At 37.6% G+C, this 27,017-nt stretch overlaps 1 protein-coding gene across 4 annotated transcripts in view; it reads right to left on the bottom strand.

Annotated features, from left to right (window-relative positions):
- The window catches only part of LOC134163125 (cadherin-12), a 550,087-nt gene that overhangs the window by 263,090 nt on the left and 259,980 nt on the right, over positions 1–27,017 (bottom strand). Inside the window, exon 1 of one of the 4 annotated variants that reach the window (XM_062617683.1) lies at positions 18,394–18,438. The exons of the other annotated variants lie outside the window; for them this stretch is intronic. The gene's annotated coding sequence lies outside the window, so the exon portion shown is untranslated. Of the gene's footprint in view, positions 1–18,393; positions 18,439–27,017 lie in introns of those variants that run through there. 4 annotated transcript variants of the gene reach the window in all.

Here is a 27,017-nt window from a genome sequence, read left to right on the forward strand (position 1 = left end):
ACTTCCCATGTCTCCTCCAGAAAAGGCAGAACAGGTTTTTTTTGAAGCATAGGTACAGTTTAGTACAGAGTAAGGTTGCATTCAAATTCTATTTTAAGTCATGTGGCAGTTAGCCAAAATAATTGCTTTTGTTCCCTTCTATAATCTTATATATTATGAAATACGTAATATGAAACAAAACTGAGTCTGGAAATACACAGTATTTCCCATAAATATTCATGTAGGATTATTTCCATGTATACTTTTAAAAATTTCAGCTGTCCAAATAATTTTCACCTTGGGTCATTGCTGTGGTAGTTTTGTATCCTTTTATGAATGCTTCACGCATCAATTGCTTACTGTTTTTTACCACTGCAATTATTTCTTTGGCTCCTCTGTTCACCATCTGCTATTTGGGAAATATTAGTTAACAGCAAGCAATACTCATACCTACTGTTTAACAAAATTATGTAACTGGATTATTATAGTTAAAGCTATGCCAATACTTCTGCAATAAATAGTATTTTTACAAATACACTATTTGCCATATATTCCTCTGTGGCAGCATCAAGATTTCTATGGCCTTTCATTAGGAACAAACAACCTTCAACCTAAATTGCATATTATTGATTTTATATATAAATATATATATATATATATATATTCACAAGCATACTGGAGGGCTTTGTGATCCCTACAGCTGACATATCCCTTTGAAGGCTAATTCCATTATAGAACATGCCCACTGATGCACACTGGCTTAAATGAATTATAGACATGAGCCATAATTTAGGACTCTCCTGCTGTGAAGGTGCAATACTCCAAAGGAAGCTTAAGCTCAAAATGGTACACCACCTTTGTAAAAATCACACAGCTTTGGTGAGCTGTGGCCAGACTGCCCTTGAGTGTCAGCATGAAACCTGGTTGAAAATCTCTGGGCTTTGTATGCTCAAAAATCTATACGTGGGTTCATCCCATCTGTACTTGCAGGCTCTGCATGCACAGCAGGCCTATTATGATCTCCACGAGGACTCCTACTCATCTTGAACACATTAAAAAAAAACCAACTGAAAGCAGATATTTATAATCACTCTAGTTCTGTCCACATACAGCATTAAGTTGTACAAATGTAAATGTCAAATAAATGCTTGGCCCAAATGTAATTTTTTTCATTTTCTAAACTGATACATATTAATATTCCACAAGTACTGGGAAGATGATCCCTTGTACTACTGCAATGGGTTTAACGATATCCTTGACCTAATTCAGCAATTGACACCGCCAGCAAGGCTAATGCAGTTTCTTATCTTTGTTTTAACTGAGAAAATTTTTGTCTTGAGAACAGAGTTGATCCAAATTATTAATGTCTAGTATTGAAGAAATATTTGCCAAGAATTCATCAAGGGGTTAACTTTCCTTCTAATGGAAATTTGCAGGCAATGGTTTGCTAGTAACAGCATGCCTTTGGAGAAATTTGTGCATCAGATAGAAAATTAAACAGAATTTTCAGCTCCTTAAGACAATGCAACCTTCTTCTTCTACAGTAAAAATCACCTCTGTGTACCTCTGAGATGTTATTATGGTGTCGTGTAATCAGATGTGAAGTGCGCCAGTCCAGCTGAAAATGTAATGTGTACTCTGCAATGCGGTTTGGGAAAACCTTTTTCAACTCACTCTCAGTCCTGAAAGCAAGAAGAGTGTTACAGTGGCTAATTCTGCAGTAATTCAATTGCCCTATTTTACTGCAATGTTTGTTTTAAGCCCCGTTTCAACTAAATAATAGCATATTGTTATTTTCATCACCAAGCTACCTTCCACTTATTCATCTGGAATTAAGTTTCTCCTTCATCTTCACTTTTCATATGATTCTATAATTCACTTTCACCCCAATCTCTTTCTACATTCATATTTTTTGAGAATACTTGCAATGCCATATGATTCGGAGTTTTATTTTGTTTGGAGAAGATTTATTTCCTCCTTCTTCTCCTATTTCTTAAAATCTGTATTTCCTCTTTTAAAACTTGCTTGGAAACTAATCTCACCAGGTTAAAGCAAGATCAGTGGACTTAACCTAGTAGAAACAGCACATTTCCCCTCATCACAACTCAAAAAACTGAACCTATGCCTGATAAGGTGGCTGAATTATCACCTATCTTGGCCTCTGTCAGTTTGGTGAACTATTAAGATAATACACCATGATGAAAACTGTGATCAAGAGAGGAAAAAACACACAAACTTTTATATCACATTTGAGATTCTAACCTCGATTCTGCCTTTTCATGATTTTACTAACTCCTAGGTCTTCCCAATTAGATTTTTTTTTTTTTCTCTATGCAGCAATAATATATTGAAGCATTTTAACAGCTACTGAAACTGCTGATCTTGTGATATTCTGTAAACCCGGCAGAAAATCCCACAAAAAGTCAACAGTAGGAAGATATGTGTATTATGATATTAAATTATGAGATGGATGAATATATTTGTACTCACTGGAATTCACTGACTTTTATGTTTTGAGCCTTTACATGAATTTTTCACATCTTCTGTCATTTCATTTGTCCAAGCCTTTTTAGATCATATTTTTTCACTTGGAGAAATGGTTTTGCTTTGCTTTTTGTATATTTTTATTTGGCATTTATTAGTATTGTAGGTCATGATAATAAAAATATTTAACTTTGTTCCCCAGAGAGCCAAAAAAAGTTTTAAATCTAGTTGAGAACATTTTCTAACATCCTGGCCCTTCCTCCTCTTTTCCAGTGCAGAGGTATTAATTATTTTCCTATACTTTATAACTGGTTTATTGGATAACCTGTTTGAATATCTTCTTTTCTGCCTCAATTTATTTATACGAAAAATGTGTTCACCATGTTTATTAACTATATTGGATATCACAATGTTGAAGCAGCATTATTACAGTATGCAAGTATACATTATACAGTAAGCAAGCAAACAGACTACAAATCTAACCACCTCTGGGAAAGTATTTGCAGAAGTTTAGATGCTTTTTCAAGACCATGAAAAATTCCAGAGGTCAGCAGCAACTGGGCTTTGCCCAGCCTTCTAAGCTGGTACATTTTTTTTAATATAAGAATCACAAATGCTGTCATGATTACACTTTAGGCTATTTTATTCCAAAACACCAAGCTACAGTATTGTTCTTAGTAAGAGGCAGCAAACTCCACTAATGGGACGCAGTCCTGAAAGTTTGTCATCACATATTCACAAATAACAAAACCCTATGATGTCTAGTTTTATTTTATTCTACGGTGAAGGTGCACGCTCAGTCTAAAATCTTTACTGACTATTGAGAGGCCTGAAAAATTATAAAATATAACATAACAACAAAATTATTTTAAATTGTAAAGACAATTAGGAAACTGAAATCTTGTGGGCTCTTCCTCCTTTGCAAGAGAAGGGAGAAAATTTAAATGATGTCTTTCTTGAACTACATTTTCTGTTATTTCAGAAAATTGTGTACTGTTTGCAAAACAGTCATTTGGGGTAAGATTACTAAATACTTTGGAGACAGCAAAGGCAGCAAGTGTATCTGAAATCAGCAAACACTGTTCTAATGCAGGTTGTAAACTGTGTGTTTGTACTGGAAAAATAAGAGGTTTTAAAACTAGCAAAACATTAATAAAGTTTACTTAACAAAGTAGCTGGACACACTTCCAGTCAGAACAGGGCCTACATAATTGAAATATCTGAGATAATAGAAGACTACTTCAAGAGAAAAATAAATCAATAAAAAGTTAAGCATTATCAGAGTAGGAAAATAATTTGAGGTATGCTCTTCACTTAAAATAAGATCTGAGAGGCTCAGTCTTGCATTTAGTGCACTTAAAACCGAATGGAATTACTTCAAATTCAACAGTACGGCACTTGGGTTCAGTAGTGGTCTCAGGGACATGTGAGGGTTGAATGAAACTCAATTTTCTGATAATCATGCTTAGAGGACAATTTTCCATATACAAGTAAAGATTTCAAGATGCCATAAATATATATTTCAGGAAATTATTATTTAATCTGATATGGATATAAAAGTCATTATGCTTTTATTAACATAAACTTTGGGGTAGATGTTTGCTTACATACTATTGATGAATTTGCAGTTTTAAGAAAAGGTACAAAGGAGCATGTCTATTTGTCGACAAGAAACAGATGGCATTCTGTGTCCCTTTTGGTTTTCTTTTGTTTTTCTCTTTTATTTTTCCACAAAATGAGATCTAGCATGTAAAGTGCAGGGAACACCCTGAAAAGCCACAAAGCCACATATACAGTTAATTAAAAAAAAACAAAAACACAAAGACAACACTTTCCTATAAAAAGTATCTGCTTGTGAAGCTAGAGTAACCACAGCGACAAACACTGCTTCGAATTCTGTAAAATGGAGTAACTCTTAGTAAAATCAACCATACAAATAAACCTTAAAAAAAACCAAAACACCCAAAACAACATATAAAATACTGCATATATACATATGCAGTACATGTACAAAAGAATTTCAGGGAGAATATCATAGTGCCATTGCACTCAGACTCTACCCTTAGTGATTCTAGTGTAATGCCTAAAAGCATGAAATTTGTTAACCCTATGTGAAAGCAACCAAGAAAAAAATTCAGCCAACTAATGCAGGGAGAGGTGCTAATACACTAATGTCTTATCAAATGCTTATTCGTATTTCTACAAAGTGTCTGCACTGAATATAACCTCAGTCAGGAAGCAAAACAAACGTTAGACTCCAATAACTGTAGTCAGAAGCTAATGCAAAACAGGAACAAGACTGAAAACCTTCCCCTACTCTCCAGGGGCAGAAAGGGCTGCTGTCCAAAGGAAGTGGAAAGCATGGATAGAGGGAGTGCAGGTGGTTGACATCATCCTATCTGGCATTAAGCAGGAATGACTGCCTAATTGAATAACCTTCTGCTGGCAAACAGACACTGTTCAAAACTGGGTGATACCACCCTCTTGCCCTTGCAGCAGGTGGCATTCAGTCAGATGGACAAACATCAGTGTAAAGCACACAACAGACACCAGCTGTAACTTCCATCTATTCAGACATCTGGGGAGCGAACTTTAACAATGCTGCTTGAGGGAACAGAAAATGAGATGGTTTTTAATAGGCTAAAGACTGAATTTGGATTTTAACATTTAACTCCACAAGCCTAACCATTCCACATTTTCCAATTACACAAAAACTGACAAAAGATGTCAAAGACAAGTCTCCTCTTTCTAAAAGGGACTTGTATCTTTTAGCTGTGAATTAAAGAAAAAGGAACATACTGGTTTTTAGGGATATGACAGAAGTGAAAGAAAATGAATGGATGGTTGGAGGCTGAAGACTGTGAAGGCAAGGGGTCATTTCTACTGCTATGCGTGCTTCCTTTGTCATTTGTACAGATTGCTCAAATTCTTTGAGTGGCAGTCTCATAGTAATACAGTACAAATAATACTATTTTTCCTCCTGCTTTTTATTTGTCCTACCTATTAGATATGCCCAGAGTGGGACAGAAACTCTTTTCTTATCTTCAGTAGCAGTTAGCCTAATAAAATCACAATAGCTTTGGGGTTTCAAAACATTATACTAGTATTGGTGCTATTAATAACTGAAATCCCCTACCAGAAGCCAAGCCTGTACTTTAAAATTCTCCAAGCACTTCAGAAAGTCCTTAACATTAATGCATTCTTAAATGACTGAGATTCAGGCATGTATTAAAGGTTTGGCTTCATGATGGGAAAGCTCAAATGCTTCTCTAAATTGCAGCAAAAGTCTGACAGAATACAACAATACCTGAAAACATAATGATCTATTTCCTACAAACATTCAACAAATTCAGAACACGGGTCTTGACAGGAAAAAAAGTAAAAAAAAAAAAAAAAAAAAAAAAAGCTTTAATTTTTAATTACAAATGCCAAGCACAGATGTGTAATTGATATAATGTAGTGTAGGCAGAGACTCATTTCAGATGAACAGGAGGGACAATAGGCAAGAACCCTTAAAGTGTTAACTAGCATGCTTGCTTCCTCAAATCCAAGGCCAAAACACTCCATCACAAGGTTCCAACTCTTCCTTCATGGACTGATAATTTTGCATGAGTTTGCAACTATAGTAAATGGGTCTGACATGGAATGATTTCGGGTGAATTACAAGCACTCTGCTGAAAGTTATGTTCAGAGTGAATATCCAGACTGAATATTAAAAGTCATGAAGAGGGTAGTCCCAAAGATACAGTTCGGATGCCAAATGACATAATTCAGAAAGCTGCTCCTGGGAAACAATCCATAGTAATCTATTCCTGCAGGCCAAATGCCAGCATTACTGCTGGGAATTATGCCCAGGCAGTAGACTTCTTTACTGGCAGTATATTCCCAAGGACTAGTCTTCAGAAGGCAGGATTAATGACAGAAAGAGGCTACTACTTTTTAAATCACTGTTTTTTACACAAAAGAATTACCATGTTCTTGCAAATTAAAGACTTTGTAGCTTCCAGGATAGTAACTGGGGTTCCGTTATAACCCTCTAGAAACAGAGTGACAGGGTGAATTGATGATATAGCAACATCACTTTGATAGCTCTTTACCTCTTCTAAAACCTTCTAGGTCCCTTTGCAAGGAAAACAGGGGAAAAACCTCCAACTTTAAACAACATCTCCCCTAAGGGAACTCATGGCAAGTTTCTAGATCTAAAGGCCTTGACACAATGAAAAGATTTTTAAGTACACAAGTAACAGAGAAAAGCATGACAGAGGCAAACTTGCTAGAGAGGAACTCTCTCCCTGCAAGAACTGGGAGGCTCTGAGGAATCTACAATCCTAGAGAAGTGGTCACAAATGTAGGAATTCATGACAGTTTCTCTTTGGGAGCAAACCCCTTGATTGTTCTAACGCTGTTCAAACAATACTGATTCCCTTGCCGACTTGCTCTTGAATTTGAAGCCAAATTTAGGTACTGTGGAAAACAAAATATTTATAAAAGTCAGCATGCTGATCTGATGATGACACTTCTGTTTCCAACACATGATAAAAAATCTTAATCCTTTTAGCCTATTAACACCAAAATATGCTGGGCAAAGTCTGTGTTTTGTCACAGCTGTTTCTTACCAGTGCAGAATCTATGCGCATAAGCTGGAGGCTCAAGCACATGTTGACAAGTTCATAACTAAAGGTTCTGACAAAACACAGAACAAAGCATGCATATTTTCAGCACACAATCATAAAATCAACTAGGTTGGAAAAGACCTTTAAGATCATCAAGTCCACCTGTTACCCCATTTCAATAAAACTAATTGAATATCAACCCTCCTTTCCACCCCCACCTCCAATACATCAAACGCTACAGCAACACTTAACTTTACCTTCCAAATAACAATGTCAATTTTTGATCCAGATTCTCAAATCAGAGCTACAAAGATGTTCCAGAACAGTGCCCCTCAATCTGCTTGTATTAGTTAAAATAAATGTATTATTTTATAACTTAAATTGCACTGGCAGTACACCGTATCAGATTTTTTTTTTTTTTTTATTAATAGCTTATAGGGACAGATAATGTCCTGACTAACCACCAAATTAATTATATTTATGGAAAACCTGATGTTTATTAAAGAGACACCCATTAGTTTTATGGCATTATCAGGACAGACAATCTGGCCATTTTCTTTCCTCTTTAGATACGAAAAATGCAATGAATTACCCTGACTAGGCTGTGGCTAGCAAAGCGAGACACTCTTCAGCAGGTTACCCCTTTCCTCTCTTATAAGAAGTGCAAAGGAGTCTTCTATGACCACGAATGCTCAAGGCCTAATTTTACATCTCAGAATAGAGATGAAAATCTCAGTAAGGCTGCATCATATCGCTATGCAGATCATAGTATAATAATTGAGAGGGGAAATCAATTTTGAAGAATACAAGATAGTAATTCTTCAAAATAAGTAAGCAATGTGTCAAAATAAAATGATCTGATATCCTATAATACCCACTGTATCAGTATAATTTGAATATATGTATGATTGAATAATAAAACATTCTACTGTGAATGCATATTATATATTTATTATATATAAACTACACACCATACTCTGTTCTGTGTTTTCAGTGAAAAATAGGTGGCAGTGACTTCAGGAAACTCAAGTTCCTCTGAAATGTCAGACTTCACACTACAGGACATAAATGAGCAAAAGAAAGCCGATCTAAAATATCATGCTTTGGAACTTTAAGCTTATTAATCAGGGAAAAAACAAACAAAAAAAAAGAAATAGTTGACAAGATGACAATGTCCTGCGTGACAACAGTGAGCTTGACGTGGTGCTCAATAATCTATTAGAAATCAGAATTTATGATGCAGCAATTGAACCTGTTCAATTGTAGTGACATGAATTGTCCTGAGTGAATGGCATACTGTATTAATATTTTAGTTAAAATTGTATGGTTGGTTAATAAGCTGTAGTTCAGTTCTCAGTTGAGAATCATTGGCTGTTCAGTATAATTGGGTTATGAATAATGCTGCTCATAACAGAAAAAGCAGCCTCCCCTGAGATTCAGAGCAAACATGTCACTGGAGCAGAGGGAGTCTGCATTATTAATCCTCCCATGTTCAAATGCATGTCAGCAACCAACAGAGGTCAGTACATATCCCACAGCCTTATGCATATGCATGCATTATTAAGACTTTTTACTACTTCTACAACGCTTAATCACAATGTTAACCACAATAAGCTACTGGTATATCTTAAGAATGCCTAAAATAGTTGTAAAAATAAAAATCTCTCACTAATTTATATCTAGATTAAGGACTGACTTCACGAAGAAACAGGAGTGGCTCTTGAAAATAAAACATTAGCAGTAATGATGGCATTTCATAGGAATCTGTGTTTGATTAGCTAGACAAAATGACTATCCATGGACTTAAATGAATGGTCTGAGATTAAAAAATGTGGAGAGGACTCTCAGATTTTGTTCCTTGCTTGCTTGCCTGACTACCCAAACTGCTCATACGCACTATTACAATGAATCATACGATTGCTTCACATCCAGTATTTACTTAGTCTTGTTACACTTAGAAGTACTCTGGCACACTGGACCTTCCTGGGAATGTCTGGTATTTGAGAAGTCTCTGAAACCAGAAGTAATTTTCACTTAAACTGCAAAACAGTACAGTTTTTGAAAAACCCTGAATGTCACTCACAAGCAATTCTTCTTTCTGTACTAAAAAAAAACCAAACAAAAACAAAAACCCCAAATTAAACCACAAACCAAAGCAAAACAAAAACAAACCCAAACAAAACAAACCAAAACAACCTAGACTGTTTTGATCCCTTCTGTTATGTTTCATTGTAAGAAATGCATAGTCTTTAAATAAACCAATGACCACCTAGAGAAAAGAAGCTTTAATAGAACTGTTCACCAGCTGTCAATCACATTCCAGTAAAGCAAAGTTAGCAGTTTGGGGAAATGCAAACACTTAAATGTTTTAGCCCCCAGATCCTGTAGGTGAACACTGTCCAAAACTGTGGCTACCTCTCCAAGAAAACAGTTTTGGTGCATTCTTTAATTTAAGAAAAGCCCACAGTCATAAAGCAGTGTGACCAGAAATGTCTCCAGAGACAAAACTGCAAAAGCTTAAATATACGATTAGTGTTTTGTGACACCACTGTGATTGTAAGCACAGGGAACACAAGTTCAAGAAGCAGATCTAATGCTGCTACATGGAGCAACAAAAATAATTGCCACTCTAAATTTATTTTGGTTAGAATGTTATTTAATAAAATCAAGTACAGCTGAATCAATAACACACTCATCACCTACAACTGATACTGAAGTGACAAATATTATGCCTACACAAAGCACATGCAAGATTTCCCCTTCATGCCTGAAGCATTTGATACAAAGTAACGTTCTGGAGTTATAAATCCTGCATTAACACAGCACTGAATGACCTAATAGGGATTACTATTTCCAGACGACTTCTGCTCTGTGACCCAAGAGCTTAGAAACATGCTCAGGATTGTAAAAATCCATCTCAGTAGACACTCCAGAACTTACTGGTGTAGAAGCATTGTGCTGAGCTGCTCGACAAAGACTGCATTTAAATAACAGGTTTAGTGCATTCTCCTACACATTTATCTCTTCATCACCCTGGCTGCAGAGGCTCAAAGGTGTACAGTGAAGCAGCCACTGATCTTTAGGCAGTTCCTTGGCAAGTCCAAACACTGACAGTATTAAGGATATGTTGTATAGCCATCTTTACATCATAAAATAGTAACTGAGGAAATTAAATTGCCAACTAATTTGATCAGATCAAAGCTAAAAGTGGCACTGCAGTCTTCCACGAGGTGACACATGCGCATTACAAATTGTTTTTTTCAGCACTATGCTATGGCACTGGGTTAAACCCATATTCTCCAACAAAACAGAGGATAGAGACTAATTGCTACAGTCAATACTGCATTACTTGCTTTTATGCAGCTCCCTAGTAAGTACTATGACATTTGTATTGGCTTCACTTTACTCCAGAATACCACTACATGTAAATATAGTATAAAATTTCATTTTTATTTTGTATTTTTAATAGGCAAATCTGGTATGACTGTTCTTTAAAAAACATGTCATGCAGATTTAACGATACCAAAACTTTTTACCACTTTTAGTTATTCTCTGTATATTTTGTCCTAGGGAAAAAAAAAAAAAAAAAAAAAATTATCTCAGTATTAAAAAGCCTTTTCTAAATAAGGTCTTCATTTTTTTTTAATTAAAAAAAAAGTATGTTTTAAAAAGTATAAACTTCACACAAATATTTGGATTTGAGTAAAAAACATGTTTTATTTGACATATAGTTGTTTAACATTTTGAAGAGTCTTCACTTCCTTAAACTATTTAGGTTTTTTCATATTTTCCAGTGTTGAGAAAACAATAAGAATCAGAAGATTGGTTAGCTGTTCAGCTTTTATTGGTCATATTTAGATAAGCGTCCCAGACAGAGTAAGTGTATGTTTTGCTTATATTATTTATCAATGTTTCCTATGACATACCATTTCTGTTCATACAAAATATGAACCTTGGCAGACTTCATTAGATTGTATTTCTCTAATTTGCTTTGCTGTTCATAACCCCACTGAAATAAACTGTAATTCAGAAAGCATATAATACTATTACCTCTGTATTATAACGTTTACATACCTCTTAACTAAAGGTAAAGATGATGGCAAGGTGATATTTAACCTCAGATTTGGATTCTGGATGCAAGTTCCAATCATGTTAAGAAAAAAATTTACCTGCATGATGCAAATTCCATTCATGTTAAGAAAGAGATTTACCCGCATATATAAGACAACACATAAGATTGCTATTGCTTATGATTAGTGATATGCAAATTAACATGTAGCATTGGCAGCTTTTATTTCTTTTAAAAATTGCAAAATGCCTAAAGACTTGTAGAATCTTCTTGTTTAGAAGGCTGGGGATGTCCTTTAATAATATAAGTGACAACAAATGCAATAATAATGAAATAATGACAACTATATTTTAATAAACAATAATTCATCCCACACTTGATTCACAGAATAAAGAGGAAAACCCTAAGAATCACACATGATGTACATTCATTTTGAGTAAAATGAGAGATATTCAGATTCTTAACCTGTGCAGTAAAATGAGTAAGCTAAACCTTGTTCAGAGTGGCAAATGGCTGAAAAGAGTTGTGTAGCTTGAGACTTGAAATCATGCATTTGTGCTATATTTTCAATGCTGCAGTGTTTATTACGTCCCCATTTTCATTTATCTATATACCGGAGACATAATTATTCAGGTAACTACAGGATTTAAAACCTTCAGTGATACTGAAAAGCAATTAAGTTTAAACGTTTGGTATAGCATTTAGTGCACATTTTTGCTGATCACGGTGAATACCTGTTCCAAAAGAATACTTTACTCACATGCCACCTACTATTCATATATTGTTTCAGTAACCATTACCAGGGCAAATTTATTCATTTGGCTAAAAGAGAGAATGACTCTCCAAGTTATACTTCAGTAAATATTTCACACTGTGACAAGTCCTTCCCCCGCCTGAGAGGTAGCGCCCATGCAGCTGAGCAGTGCCTCTATTCACAGTACACCTGACATTACCCCTAGAATCTGCTATAGGAACATTTTCATCATATGTGATATGTGGCATGGTACAAGTAAAATATTTGCTTTTCTGCTTAAACAGCCAAAGAACCTGCCCTATGAAGGAAGACTAAAGGGGTTAAAAGCTTTTTTCTCCCTGGAGAAGAGAAGGCTCAAGGGGACCTCTTTACAGTATTCCACTAAACAAAGGGCGGCTACAAAGAGGACAGAGGCTCTCGCTTCACAAGGAGCCAAATAGAGAAGATATGGGGCAATGGGTACAAGTTGCACCAGAAGAGGCTTTATCTCAACATAACAAATAAATTTTTTACAACAACAATCATTCACTGGAACAACCTCCTCAGGGACATGCTGGATGCATCACTGGAAGTTTTCAAGATGTGATTAGAAAGGGTGCTAAATAGTATCATCTATGCTCTATTTTCCATCTTTCCCAGATGATCTTTCAAGGTCCCTTCCAACCTAGGCTGTTCCATGGTCCTATGATAGCTCTGAGATATCACAGCGGTGGCTTCATGATCATAGAACTGCAAACACATTTTCCATTAAAAGTTTATCTATGAAGAAAGATATGATGAGTATCAAAGAAGGCTTACCGTTCCTCAGTGTAGGCATGAGCCCTGCTGTGCCTAGACCAGTACAAGAGATCATATACTTTCTTAATTTCATTTCTTAATTTCATATAAGATTTGAGAATGCTTAAAGTGGAGGAGTTTCAAACATTCTACATTCTTTTTTTTTTCCCCAGTATTACCACACATAAATGTTACTTTCAGGCAACTTCTGATCCTACATTTCTCTTGAGAAATGATTATGCTGAATAACCAGGCTGCCCTTAGTTACCACTTATGACAGAGCAACATATCAAAACTAGCTTTAAATTAACTAGCCAGGATACTGTAAGCAAAGTAGACAACACAGAAATCAAAAGGAGGAATCAGACCTTCCTGAAACACTAATAAAAATCTTCTTTTGTTTAACCCACTGTCTGCCTGTGCAACCAGTACACAAGCTAATTACTTTAAATATACCTAATCAATCTGATTTTATCCTATAGCTTAGTCACAACAGTGACTGCAGGACAGAAATGCATACTATAGCACTTGCAGTTATAAGAAAATTGAATAGCATCCTTTAATCGTTTTACTCTAAAACAGTTAACAAAAGTTAGCATTAAAAGAGGACCACTTTGTATATTGAAGAACAGAAGTAACGCAGTCTTTGAATATAATAATAATAATCATAAAAAAAAACAAACAAAACCACAAGACCTGTCCTGAATTTGAATGGAAAGAATCTGAAACTAAGTACAGAAAGTTTATTTGAACTTAGAATTATACATTAGTAGCATTCCTTAAAAAAATCAGTCATGCCTGAAAATGTGTAGTGCAAACACTACAAATTATTTATTTCAGCTTCACATATGAAATCAATTTCAGGTCTAAGAATCAGTGGGGGTTTGACAGAATTTTCATAATTGATACAGCTCATGCAAAATAAATCTTTACAACATGGCCATTAAATTCACTCAGATGAATTTGTTTTAATCTTTGCCAAAATCCATCAAAAGGAAACAGTGTATACAATATCAAAAACTAATAATACATAAAAAGGGAGAATTTGTTAAGAATATTCTTTCATGGATTCTATATTTCAGAGCACTGAAAGTAGCACCAATGAAATATACAAAAAAAAAATTAATATACCAAAAACATTTTGCTGCTGACACTGAATTCAGAGGAGATGGTAAAGAATATCAGAATAACCCCTTTCATCATTTAACCTTGTATTCCCTCTGCCAATACAATACAGGTATCATGGTGCTGTTCATGGTTCTAACATTTTGATTACATGTAATCATTTGCAAATGTAAGGACTGTTATGATACCCACAGTGGAACTTAGATCATAGGATCATAGAATAGTTAGGGTTGGAAAGGACCTTAAGATCATCTAGTTCCACCACCCCTGCCATGGGCAGGGACACCTCACACTAAACCATGCCACCCAAGGCTCTGTCCAACCTGGCCTTGAACACCGTCAGGGATGGAGCATTCACAACTTCCCTGGGCAACCCATTGCAGTGCCTCACCACCCTCACAGTAAAGAACTTCTTCCTTATATCCAATCTGAACTTCCCCTGTTTAAGCTTTAACCTGTTACCCCTTCTCCTGTCACTACAGTCCCCAATGAAGAGTACCTCCCCAACATCCCTATAGGCCCTCCTTCAGATACTGGCAGGCTGCTATGAGGTCTCCACGCAGCCTTCTCTTCTCCAGGCTGAACAGCCCCAACTTTCTCACCCTGTCTTCATACAGGAGGTGCTCCAGTCCCCTGATCGTCCTCGCAGCCCTCCTCTGGACTTATTCCCACAGTTCCACATTGTTTTTATGTTGAGGACACCAGAACTATACACAATACTCCAAGTGAGGTCTCACAAGAGCAGAGTAGAGAGGCAGGATCACCTCCTTTTACCTGCTGGTCATGCTACTTTTGATGCAGCCCAGGATATGGTTGGCTTTCTGGGCTGCAAGTGCACACTGCTGGCTCATATTAAGCTTCTCATCGACCAACACCCCCAAGTCCTTCTCTGCAGGGTTGCTCTGAATCTCTTCTCTGCCCTACCTGTAACTGTGCCTAAGATTGCTCCAACCAAGGTATAGGACCTTGCACTTGTCATGGTTAAACTTCATAAGGCTGGCATCAGTGCACCACACAAGTGTGTCAAGGTCCCTCTGGATGGCATTCCTTCCCTCCAGGGTATCAATCGAACCACACAGCCTGGTGCCATCAACAAACTTGTTGAGGGCGCACTCAATCCCACTGTCCATGTCAGCAACAAAGATGTTGAACAAGACCGGTCCTAACACCAGTCTTTGAGGGACACCACTTGTTACTGGTCTCCAGCTGGACATTGAGCCATTGACCACAACTCCTTGTGTGGGGTCATCCAGCCAGTTCTTTATCCACCAAGTGGTCCATCCATCAAATTGATGCCTCTCCAATTTAGAGACAAGGATGTCATGTGGGACAGTATCGAACGCTTTAGACAAGTCCAGGTAGATGATACCAACTGTTCTACCCATGTCCATCAGTTCTGTAGCCCCATCATAGAAGGCCACCAAATTGGTCAGGCAGGAGTTCCCCTTAGTGAAGCCATGCTGGCTGTCATCAAGCACCTTGTTGATTTTCATGTGCTTTAGCATGCCATCTGGGAGAATCTGCTCCAAGATTTTGCCAGGCACAGAGGTGAGACTGACTGGCCTGTAATTCCCTGGGTCATCCATTTTCCTCTTCTTGAAAATGGGGGTTATATTTTGCTTTTTCCAGTCATTGGGAACTTCACCTGACTGCCATGATTTTTCAAATATGATGGCCAGCAGCTTTGCAACTTCATTCGCCAGCTCCTTCAGGACCCACGGATGGATTTCATCAGGTCCCATGGACTTGTGTACATTCAGGCTTTTAAGATGGTCTTGACCCAGATCCTCTCCTGCAGTGGGCCCAAGGTCTTCATTCTCACATTCCCTGCGTCTGCCTTCCAAGACTTGGGTGGTTTGGTCAGAGGCTTTTGTCAGTGAAGACCAAGGCAAAGAAGTCATTCAGAACCTCAGCCTTCTCCAAACCCTGTGTAGCCAGTTCTCCTGATAGCTTCCGGAGGGGGCCTACGTTGTCCCTAGTCTCTCCTTTATTTGCAATATACCTATAGAATCCCTTCCTGTTGTCTTTGACATCCCTAGCCAAGTTTAATTCTAACTGGGCCTTAGCTTTCCTAACCTGGTCCCTAGCTTCCCGGACAACATCCCTGTATTCTTCCCAGGCAACCTGTCCTTGCTTCCACCTTTTATAAGCCTCTTTTTTCCTTTGAATATTCTTCAGCAGCTCCTTATCTACCCAAGGAGGTTTCCTGGCCCTCCTGTTGCAATTCCTACTAGTTGGGATGCAACACTCCTGAGCTTGTAGCAGGTGATCCTTGAATATCAACCAATAGCCTTGGGCCCCCCTGTCCTCTAGGACTATATCCCATGGAACCTTACTAACCAGATTGCTGAGGAGGCCAAAATCTGCTCTCTTGTAGTCCAGGGCAGTGAGCTTGCTTCATGCTCTTCTCATTGTCCTGAGGATCTCAAACTCGACCATCTCATGATTGCTACAATCAAGGCTGCCCTGGAGCGTCACATTTCCAACAAGCCCTTCCCTGTTGGTGAGCATGAGGTCAAGCATGGCACCTCTCCTTGTCGGCTCCTCTATTACTTGCAGAAGGAAGTTGTCTTCTACACAATCGAGGAACCTCCTGCATTGCTTGTGCCGGGCTGTAATGTCCCTCCAACAGATGTCAGGATCGTTGAAGTCCCCCATGAGGACAAGGGCCTGCGAGCGTGAGGCTGTTCCTATCTGCTTATAAAGTGCTTCATCCACAGAGTCCTCTTGATCAGGCGGTCTGTAACAGATCCCTACAGTAATGCCTCCCATAGCTGTTCTCCCTTTAACCCTGACCCACAAACTCTCTGTTGACTGCTCACCTGTCCCCAGACAGAGTTCAATACTCTCCAGCCTACCCCTAATATAAATAGCAACTCCCCCACCCTGCCTGCCAGGCCTGTCATTTCTAAAGAGCCTGTAACTTTCCATTCCAACACTCCAGTCATAGGAGCCATTCCACCATGTCTCTGTGATGCCTATTATATCATACCCCCGTAGACATGCACATATCTCTAATTCCTCTTGTTTGTACCCTATGCTACAGTTGTTTGTATAGAGGCATCTGAGCTGAGCTCCAAACGAAACCAGTTTAGAGAAGCTGAAATAACTCTACATTGCTCTGATTATTTATTAAAAGTGCCGGCAATTGACTGGGAGTGTTGGGATGGAATGATGCCCCCCTCCCCCAACACATCTAGTTTAAAGCATCTTTGACCAGTCTGGTAAGCCTCCTACCAAAACCAGACCCGTTCTAACAGCCTCCAGTAGACCTGGCCTCCCAAATCGAGTCCCATGTCCTAAATACCCAAACCCCTGACTATGGCACCACCCTTCTAACCATTTATTAACATAGCTTATCCGCCTAACCTTTTTAAGGTCCTCCCCTTTACCCTGGAGAATTGATGAAAACACTATCTGAAATCCAGAGCCCCTAACCACCTCTCCCAGGGCTCTGTAGTCCCTCTTTGTGTTCTCCAGGCTACTTCTATCTATATCACTACCACCCACATGGACAACCAGAAGCAGGTAATAGTGGGACTTACAAGAGCAGGCAGCCTCTCTGCAACATCCCTGATTCAAGCCCCAGGTAGGCAACACACCTCCCTTGAGACTGGGTCTGACTGACAGATGAGTGCCTCTTTGCCTTTCAAAGTAGAGTCCCCTACTACTATGACCCGCCACTTTTTCCTGGCAGCAGCAGTAGTGATCTGGTGCATCAGCCAGTTATTCATGTTGTGAGGTGTGTGTTTTCTCATTAGCTCCCTGCAGAACTGCTAAGCAGTTCCAGGTGGTGACATCAGATTTAGGAGGAAGCCCCTTGCTTTTAATTGTCCTCTTCCTCCTTTTTTTTATAGTATTTATCATCTTCAAAGTACGTGACAGACATCTCCAGTTAATTCTAGAGTCCTTTGATTCTGTTTAGAGAGCTATGGAGAGACAGATTCAGTACTGACTGTAAATGAGCCCACTGCTCTCAGCTTTATCGCCAGAGCTTGCCAGTTAACATGTTAATGTCCAATGTCAGAAAAATTATTTTTTGCTGATATCAACAGCAATTTGATTTTATATGGCACATCCGAAAAATGATGGATAATTAAGTCTTGCAAAGCAATGAACCTTTGGTTTTTAATCCAGTAGATCTCATAAGTGGACTAATTTTTCAAGCCTGTGAGTGATCCTACTGACTTCAGCTTAGAAGCGTAAGCACAACTACAGATGTTTTACAGTTCTGTGAATGCAACACATTTTCAGGATGAGGTCGACTGTGAATACACAGCTGAGGACGAAGACACAGATTGTTTTGGCATCTACTTCTAAACTTGTTATTTTAGATCACACTTTCTCTGTTAGCCACCCAAAAGGCAGCTTGCTAGTTAATTACCTTCCCTTTCTCCTATTTTACTGTGCAGAAAGGCAGAAGGCATATATTTGAGATGCGCACAAAATCATAGCCTTACACTTTATTTTACACACCACATGTGCCAGCAACTATTACAACCTAATGGTGCTGAAAGGCTGCGATCATTATATATCTAGCAATGCACTCATCACTGCAGTGCTGTTGGAGTGGTTCACTGCTATATATCCACCTGTTCCAGAAGAAACAGAGGAGTCCTGCTTCAAACCTGCTGGTTTTATATGTGAACTGGAACAAAGAAAGAATCGGCCCAGTAAATCAATATGCAAGTGAACCTTTTCTTAGAAAGCTTCTTAGAAATCTTCTTTGAATAGATTGAGAAAAAATTATAAATTAATATACAATGATCCTCAGACACAGATACACCGAAGTAAACACACATTTGCAGCGCGCAGGAAGTTTCCCATAAATTTCACAGTTCCTAGGAAAACAAATGACTACCTAAGCTGTCCTTGTACCCAAAAAACCCTCCCTTCGGCAGCAAGCATCACATCATCCCCTTCCTCTTTTCTCTCTTTCCTCCATCTTCAATGGCAACAGTTTCCTTAGGATATTTAGAATTTTCTGATTTGAGCTACCCACCAGGTGGTGTGAGAATTCTGGGTGAAGGAAAAAAACACCGAAAGCTTTTCATCCATCATCGGCACTTTCTTTTAAACGCATATAATATAGGACATTCCAAGGAAGACTTACCATCACTAGAAGACTGATGCTCCATCCTAATCACCATACAAGGGCACAATGTATCTTGCTCCCCCTTGCAGCTTCTCATTCCCCATATCCTACATTTCTGTATTTCTTCCTTGAGTTAAGCCCTCTTATATTAAAAATCATCCTTGAAATTAATGTATTTTCTTTTTTGTTTTTTTTTCAAAATAAGGTATGATGGCTAAGAGTTTTCCCTTGACTTAACTCAAGCTCATCACCTTGTCCAGTTCCCATGCCCGTCATTTTCTGCTGCATTATAGTTGTACACATAAGCCAGACGGGCAGCTGTGTGTAAGGAATGACAGATCTGCTTACCTCTATTAAACCTAAGTTGGGTATACTTGCCTTGGCATTTCTGGAAAAAAATAATGTCATGATGGAGGACAACAGAAAAAAAAGTATGAGGTTCATTCCCTCAGATATTTACCACAGTCTTTAGTGAGAACCCCTAGCTGAACCCCCTTTACTAGATCAGCTCCAGGCGTTTAGTAGCCCTTCTGTTCATAGACTGTAGCTAGGAACTATAGGGTACAAGTGCTGAACACTCTAGAAACCAAATACATGTCACATCTCCATTCAGAGGATAACCTAATTTAAAGTTCAACCTGTTATTAACTGTGAAAATGTGAATCATGTGAAAGGTGAAGACAGTAAATCAAAAGTTATGCAGGTTTGTATTTTATATTCATTCTTCATAGATTTCATAAATTAGACTCTATAGAATTACAGCACAAGGAAGTTTCATGGAAAAGCTAGAGCAGTCATTAAATTACTTCAATTCTAATTCAGAAACCCCTACATGAAGAAACACTAGAGGTGACAAATCTGTTAGGGAGAATTCCTTAAATAAGTAAGTAATATTCACTGGGTCTGATATGTCTCTAGTACAGATTTAATTTCCTAAGTTTCAGTGCAATTTTCAGTCCCTAATACACTGCAGGTTTGGTAAAGAAGTATTCCATGCCTAAAATAACACTGGTTATTTTAAAATAATCAATGCATCAGACAGATAGAGCAACCACAGCATGTTGAGCCTTGAAGAAAGAGGTTAGCCTAATGTTCTACAGCCCAAGGGAAGGACAGACGATATTTATAATACCCCTGAATGTGAATAAGAACACTAAAGGTTATAAGGTTATTCCATTAACGGGATCCATCACTGGACAGCATGAAAATTGTATTAAGTTTCCGGGCAAAGTCTTGGGAGAATTGTAACAGGCCCATTGATGTTATTTTTGATTCTGCCTAAATTAAGTGAAGGGTTTACATTTAAAAGACTTTTATTTGGCCATAGATCAATATTCAATTGCACTTTTCAATTTACCCTGCCCTGTGTAATGCAAAAACTTTCTTGATGTGATGTATGGGAACATTTAATTAGTAAATGCTATATAAGTAACATTGTCCTACAAATGTTTGTTTTATAAAAAGCAGCTGCAAGTCATGAACAAGTACAACTTCTTAATAAGACCTTCAATTGAGAATTTTAAATTTCAAGATACATTAGTTTGTGAAGTTATCCTATGAAAAATACAAAGATGATTACAGTTTGTGTCTTCCAGCCTCCTCCCATCCAAAAATAATACAAGGTATGTCTCTGACATTTATATGGCAGATGGAGAAGAATTAAGAAGACAGCAGTAATACAATTTTATTATGATTATTGGTTTAAATGTCAGTCTATAATATCTGGAGATCCAACCTCGTGAAGCTCAACAACGCAAAGTGCAAGGTTCTACACCTGGGCCGGGGCAATCCCAGGCACAGCTACAGGTTGGGCAGAGAAGTGATTCAGAGCAGCCCTGCAGAGAGGGAGCTTGCAGCCCAGAAAGCCAACCATATTCTGGGCTGCATCAAAAGAAGCGTGACCAGCAGGTAAAAGGAGGTGATCCTGCCCACCTACTCTGCTCTTGTGAGACCTCACTTGGAGTACTGTGTATAGTTCTGGTGTCCTCAACATAAAAAGGACATGGAACTGTTGGAACAAGTCCAGAGAAGGGCCACGAGGATGATCAGGGGGGTGGAGCACCTCCTGTATGAAGACAGGCTGAGGAAGTTGGGGCTGTTCAGCCTGGAGAAGGATGTGTGGAGACCTCATAGCAGCCTTCCAGTATCTGAAGGGGACCTACAAGTATGCCAGACAGAAACACTTAATTAGTGACTGTAGCGACTGGACAAGCGGTAATGGGTTTAAACTAAAACAGGGGAAGTTCATGTTGGATATAAGGAAGAAGTTCTTTACTGTGAGGGTGATAAGGCATTGGAACAGGTTGCCCAAAGTGGTAAATGCTCCATCCCTGGCGGTGTTTAAGGCCAGGCTGGACAGAGCCTTGGGTGACATGGTCCAGTGTGAGGTGTTCATGCCCATGTCAGGGCGGGTGGAACCAGATGATCCTATGGTCCTTTCGAACCCTAATCATTCTATGATTCTATTCTATGATTCTATTCCATGGTTCTATGATCCATATGAAGCTTGACTGCTCAGCCATAGTCTCTAACTAGCAAGAAATAGGAAGAAACAATCTGTCCATGAAAATGTTCCAGTCAGGTTTTCTGGAGACCGAAGTGAAGGTGGAAATCTCCTTTCTCTGTAGGTGTTTGCTCACTTGTAGTGTACTGGAATTCTGTTCTGAAGCGAAGTCTCCTGTTCTACTACACAATCTCCTGTGCAAGTCTACAACTGTGTCCAGGCAAGGTAGGTCTGAAAGAACACTTTTCAGAAGGAAAGAAACAGGAAAGCTGTTCTGGCAAATCTGCAATAGAAAGTTTAGGCAGAAGTCAGTGTGCTGCTTCTAGATGACAACAGCAGTAACTCTTATTACTGCTTCTTAGTTGTAGTGGAAAGCCCTATCCTCCTCCTTCCCTCAGCAGTAACTATCCACCATCCTTCCTATTCCAAACCCATCCTCCAGCAGGAGCAAAACATCATTTGAAAAGCATGTTCTTTTAGGAGATCGATGGCCAAAGGAGGCAGTATGGCCACCACTACTAGGTCAGTTATATTGACTCAGATAATCCACTTATCTGAAATACCATGTATGTAAAAAATAAAACAAAATAATAAAAAAAATTAAAAGTCTTAGTCTAATTCATAAAACTAGGACTAAATAAAAAAATCTTAGCTGCAGGTTAATCTATTCTTCATATGGGTTGGACAGTTACAGAAAATCAATTAATTCTTTAAAATGTTGGAAAGATCCTCAATTCCAACAATAACCAGGCAGCTTGAAATTAAATACCATGCATGGATTCACACTTATTATCCATTGAGAAGTAGAATTACACTTGCAGTACAACATACAATACCTATACACTTTGTGGGGTAGGCAAGATCATTCTGAAATTATCACAAAGGCAGCACAGAAGAGACAAGTTATGAATCAGTCATTCTTAGTAGCCTTATTTCCCCCTGTGAGGCGAAAAGATGCTTTGCTCACTTTTGCTCACTTTGGAACTAATCTAAGCAAAATCCTACTGAAGAGAAGGCAGCTGTGCAGTTGATACGCAAGGTAACTTTCTTTTTTTAAATACATGAAACTGGCTGTTAATGCTATATGGTCTTAATGTCAAATCTGCTGCAGTCTGCTTAATATAGGACTCTAATACTCAGAACTCTCCAAAAAAAAAAAAAAAAAAAAAGGAAAAAATAGATAGCATTTCAATGAAACTTGTAGATAAACTAAGATACCTACTGAGAATTTCCTGAAGGAAAGTAACCTTAAGATAGAGCAGGAATCTCTGCTTCCTCTGACCCTTTTTGTACCTGTAAGTCCAGGTGCACTTGGTGGAACAGCAAAAATGAGAGGCTATTGTCTTCTTGCATAATATTAAATTCTGCAAATTACTGTTTGGCTTCCAAAAATCAAATCAATTCTGAAGATGAAAAAAGTCCAAATTGTGCTTTCTTTGCTTTCTGATAGGTAAGACAAATACTGCTTTACCTGGTCATGCAGTTTTTAAGACGTTCAATGCTTCATCAGCTTACTGTCCATGTTAAATACTGACTTCCCTATTTTCTCTTGGAACCCACTGCCCAGTCTCCCTGTACACCTCCACCATTTTTCAGAAATATCAATGCTCTAGTCTTCTTAAATTTAGGAAATGTATATCTGTAAAAATCATAATCTTTTGCTACTGAATATCACATTCACCTGCCAACATATTGGCATGCAAATTACACTAATCAGCATGCTGTTTTGTTTTGGTGTTGTTTTTTTTTTTATCTTGGCTATATCCAATAAATCAGACATTCAGTGGAGCAGACATGTATTTTCCTAGCTAGGCCATCCAGTTTGGTATTGAGACTAGAAAAAACACATTCAAAGAGATTAAAAGAGGAAAAAATACACAGTACAATACCACAACTGAAGATGATAGGCAAGTGTCAAAATTAGCAAGGCTCTTAGATACAGTATGCAAAATCTACATCTCTAGGACAACTGATGTTTTATAAACATTTTAGGTATTTGATGGGCTCTTTCACACTACAGTAATTAAGAACTTGGTCTCATTTACTCCTCTGTGGATAAGGAGTACAAAAATATTAGAGTGCTTATAATCACTATTATTCCTTTGGTAAAGGCTTAAAATGCTCTAAGAAAACTGGAAGTATGAAGAACCAATTTTATTACGGCCAATCTACACTGGAAGCACAAACAGAAGGCTGCATAAGGGACTATTAATTTCACAGCATTTCAGACACCTGAATTAACTAACTTAACCAGCTAATCTTATAGCAAAGTTAGACAGAGCTGTAAAAGCCTTCAGTATTTATCAGAAGGAGTAATTCAGAGTCCCTCCCTTTCTTTATCCATTAGTTTTAGGAATTTAAGCTAGATCTAACTGGCTTCTTATAACAGATTTTTAAATCTAGGCAACTATACATACATATTAGGGTTAGGGTTCTGTATTAGGATATTCTCTCCTTCTACAGCTATAATATTGAATTAGCGTTAGAAATTATTTAATAATCATAGGTCATCTGGAATATTAACATAACAGAAAAACATAATTACCTTCATTTCAACGTAAGACACTCTAAGCCAATGAGCTAACTTTTATCTTAAGGGTGAAGAAGCAAATGTCTTCTTTCAGAACAGCACCTTCCTGCAAAACTTTCTTGCAAATACGTCATCTTCTTTTAAGCAATAAGAAGAAGCAAATAGATTATTTTGAATTGAAAAGAAGTATTACTGCTTTATTTCCAATTTCTTTTTCTCATGTTTTCCAGTACTAAAAATTATCATTTTAGGCTGAAGGTTTAAATACACTGCAGCATTTCCATAACTGGCTAAGTACTTCACATTTTAATCTCCACTGGTTTCATAAATTCCATATACCTACATTAAACAATAAATATAGTTGGAGAGCAGTTATTATAACTAATGGGACTTTGGCACCGATTTCTATACATTTTTCGTGATGACTCAAAGCAGTTCTGCATGTTTTACATCACAATACATATGTGATTATTAAAGCATTCAGTTTGAATAATGGTTAATTAAAGCTTTTTTAGTAACCACTCATACTAAATTTACAGTGCTGATAAATCCCCAATGGTCTGGTTGTCCTTTGTTTTCTAATTATACCAACCCTGTTCTCTTTTTATGAAAGTTATCAGGTTCCAGTAAATTAGTACCTATATTTTTATGACATGCAAATAGAACTAATAGTGTGCTGATGGATCCACTGAGCTTTACTTTGCTGTGGATGTTTACAAATGGTTTCACAAAATCGTTTTAAGAAGGGATTGTTTAGTGCCTGTGTAAACTCATTGTGTGCTGCTTAAGAAGTCTAATGATACAAATAACATTACTGTCTCATTAATCTGTGGCTAGGAAGTGAATTGGTTTTAAGGATTTCAACAGACTGTATTTTTTTAAATGTACTTGAAGCATATTTATGTGCTGAATGTTTTCTTTTAGTAGTCTCTGCTGCTATGTTCTCTCTTCGTAAGTTAGCAGCATAACATTTAGCCTGTAAAGACAGGTTGTTTCTTTACCATCATCATTATTTTTTCTCTGTGCTTTATTTTATTATTCTCATGTTCCAAGCAACTAAGGAAAACATTTAAGCCTGTGCTGAGCCCTTGAGATCAGCTCAAAACATACTAGTGGATTTAAAGGTAACTTACATCCATACCTAAAGTCAAACAAGCGTTTCATTCTTATTAAGCAGAGAGAACATTTCCATAAATTTCACTATACTTCTCAATTACAGACTCTGGCTTTAAGAAAAATTACTGTCATTAAAGTCAGGTTGAAAACAAACTTGTGGAAATCACTTTGGCTTCTTCTGATAAACTGTTCCTTTGATTTTCCCTCATTTAGACATCTCTACTAATTTGAAAGGTTATTTGTTTGTTTTCCTGAATTTGGTCTTTGTTTATGAGATATTCTCTGAACAACATTCATCCAAAGTATGGGATCATTTAAAAACTGAAAAAAAAATATAAAAAATATGATGTCAGAAGGGAAAGAAACAGTACCGACGTTACAGTGAACTTCTAAACTGTTTCCTATATTAAGGATGCTCATGCACAGGTTTTCAGTTAAAATCAAATGCAATAGATAGTCAGAAAGAATGTCCTTTAAATGTACCAAATATTTGTCACTTGCGTTAAAGCAATGTTTCTTTCTAGAGCTGGGGGAAAAAATAAAAAAATAAATAAAAAAAAAGGTAAAGAAAATGCAAAACCACACTAGCACTGGAAGCATGCAAATGGAATACATAAAGGCCGTTCAAAAGCTTGGAGAATGCTTTCCGCTCTAACTGACCTTTTCCAGCTACTTGTGAAACAAATGGACTTAATTCAGCTTTTGGTTTACCTACTTGTCTACTTAGGAGCAAGACTGTCTTCTACTGCATTGAAAAGACTGAGTTCTTTACTGGCTACATTAGAAAAGCTTCCTTAAAAATAAAAACTTGCTGTTATCCTCTTTTGCCTGATATTGTCAACTGCAATTAGTTCACATTCCAACAGAAGAATCCCTAACTCATCAAATTTGCTCCAACAATTTTTTAACCCCTCTCCTTTTGGTTGAAATTACACATGCAATTACTAAATCAATTCTAGCCTCAAATTCTTCCTGTTCTATGCAGTCAGCAAAAGTACTTGCAGAACCACTAATAACTACTATTTTATTTCTAATTTTACTGCTACTAATTCAATTTAACTTGAATTTATTCACCCAGGTCTTCAACCAATGGAAAAGACCTTAAGATCCAGTGAAATGATTTCAGTTACAGCAATCTCTAAACAAAACGAAAATCTTGTATGGGATTTTACCTATAATACCCTTTTTGGTTTTGTTTTTTTCTTTTTTTTTTTTCCTCTTCTCTGAGCCTAATGGAAATGAGATCTTCAAAATAAGGGAACAATAATTAGGCTTACAAGAGTTATACATAACTGAATTTGTATTATTTCATTTGCATATAAACCTGGTTTAAATCTATCAAAGCCTAAAACATTCATGTGTAAAATCATTTGTTTGGATTTGGGCTCATCTTTGATACACCAACACCAGGTTTTTGGACCATCCTACAATACAAGGAAAGTTGCAGAATCTCCTAGTTAGCACTTCTACTGGGCAAAACAGGATCCTGCTATGAAATCAACTCTGGACGAGAAATTGTGCTTGCATCAACTCACAAACCTATTGGGAGTTCTCTGAAATACACAGGTAGTTTAGAATATATACTCTAATTTGATTTCACCATGCCACTTCATAAATCCATAGTGCATCTGCATCTTCAAAACTGCCTGCAGTTCTGACCCTCCCCTCCTTCTACATCTCAAGGGCTTGGAAATGAGCAAAGAAATGGAGTGCCTTCCCTACACTGAACGCTTGAGTGTGATGTCTGCAGCCTGGAAAAGGCTGAGAGTTCTGGTAAAATTTTATAAAGTTAAGTAACAAAGAAGAAGAGGTGGATAGAGTTAGACTCCCTTTCAAAACAAGAACTAGGGATAATAGACTAAGCTAGGAGAAGGTGGACTCAAAACAGATGGTTGAATTGTAGAACTTCTTCTCAAAGCATGTTTGATTACCTGTGTTTCACAGGTGATCCAAAGGAGATCTGAAAAGTTCA

This window comes from Pezoporus occidentalis, unplaced genomic scaffold (genome assembly GCF_034315485.1).
Source record: "Pezoporus occidentalis ecotype Australia unplaced genomic scaffold, CSIRO_AGI_Poc_V1 ctg2, whole genome shotgun sequence".
NCBI lineage: Eukaryota > Metazoa > Chordata > Aves > Psittaciformes > Psittacidae > Pezoporus > Pezoporus occidentalis.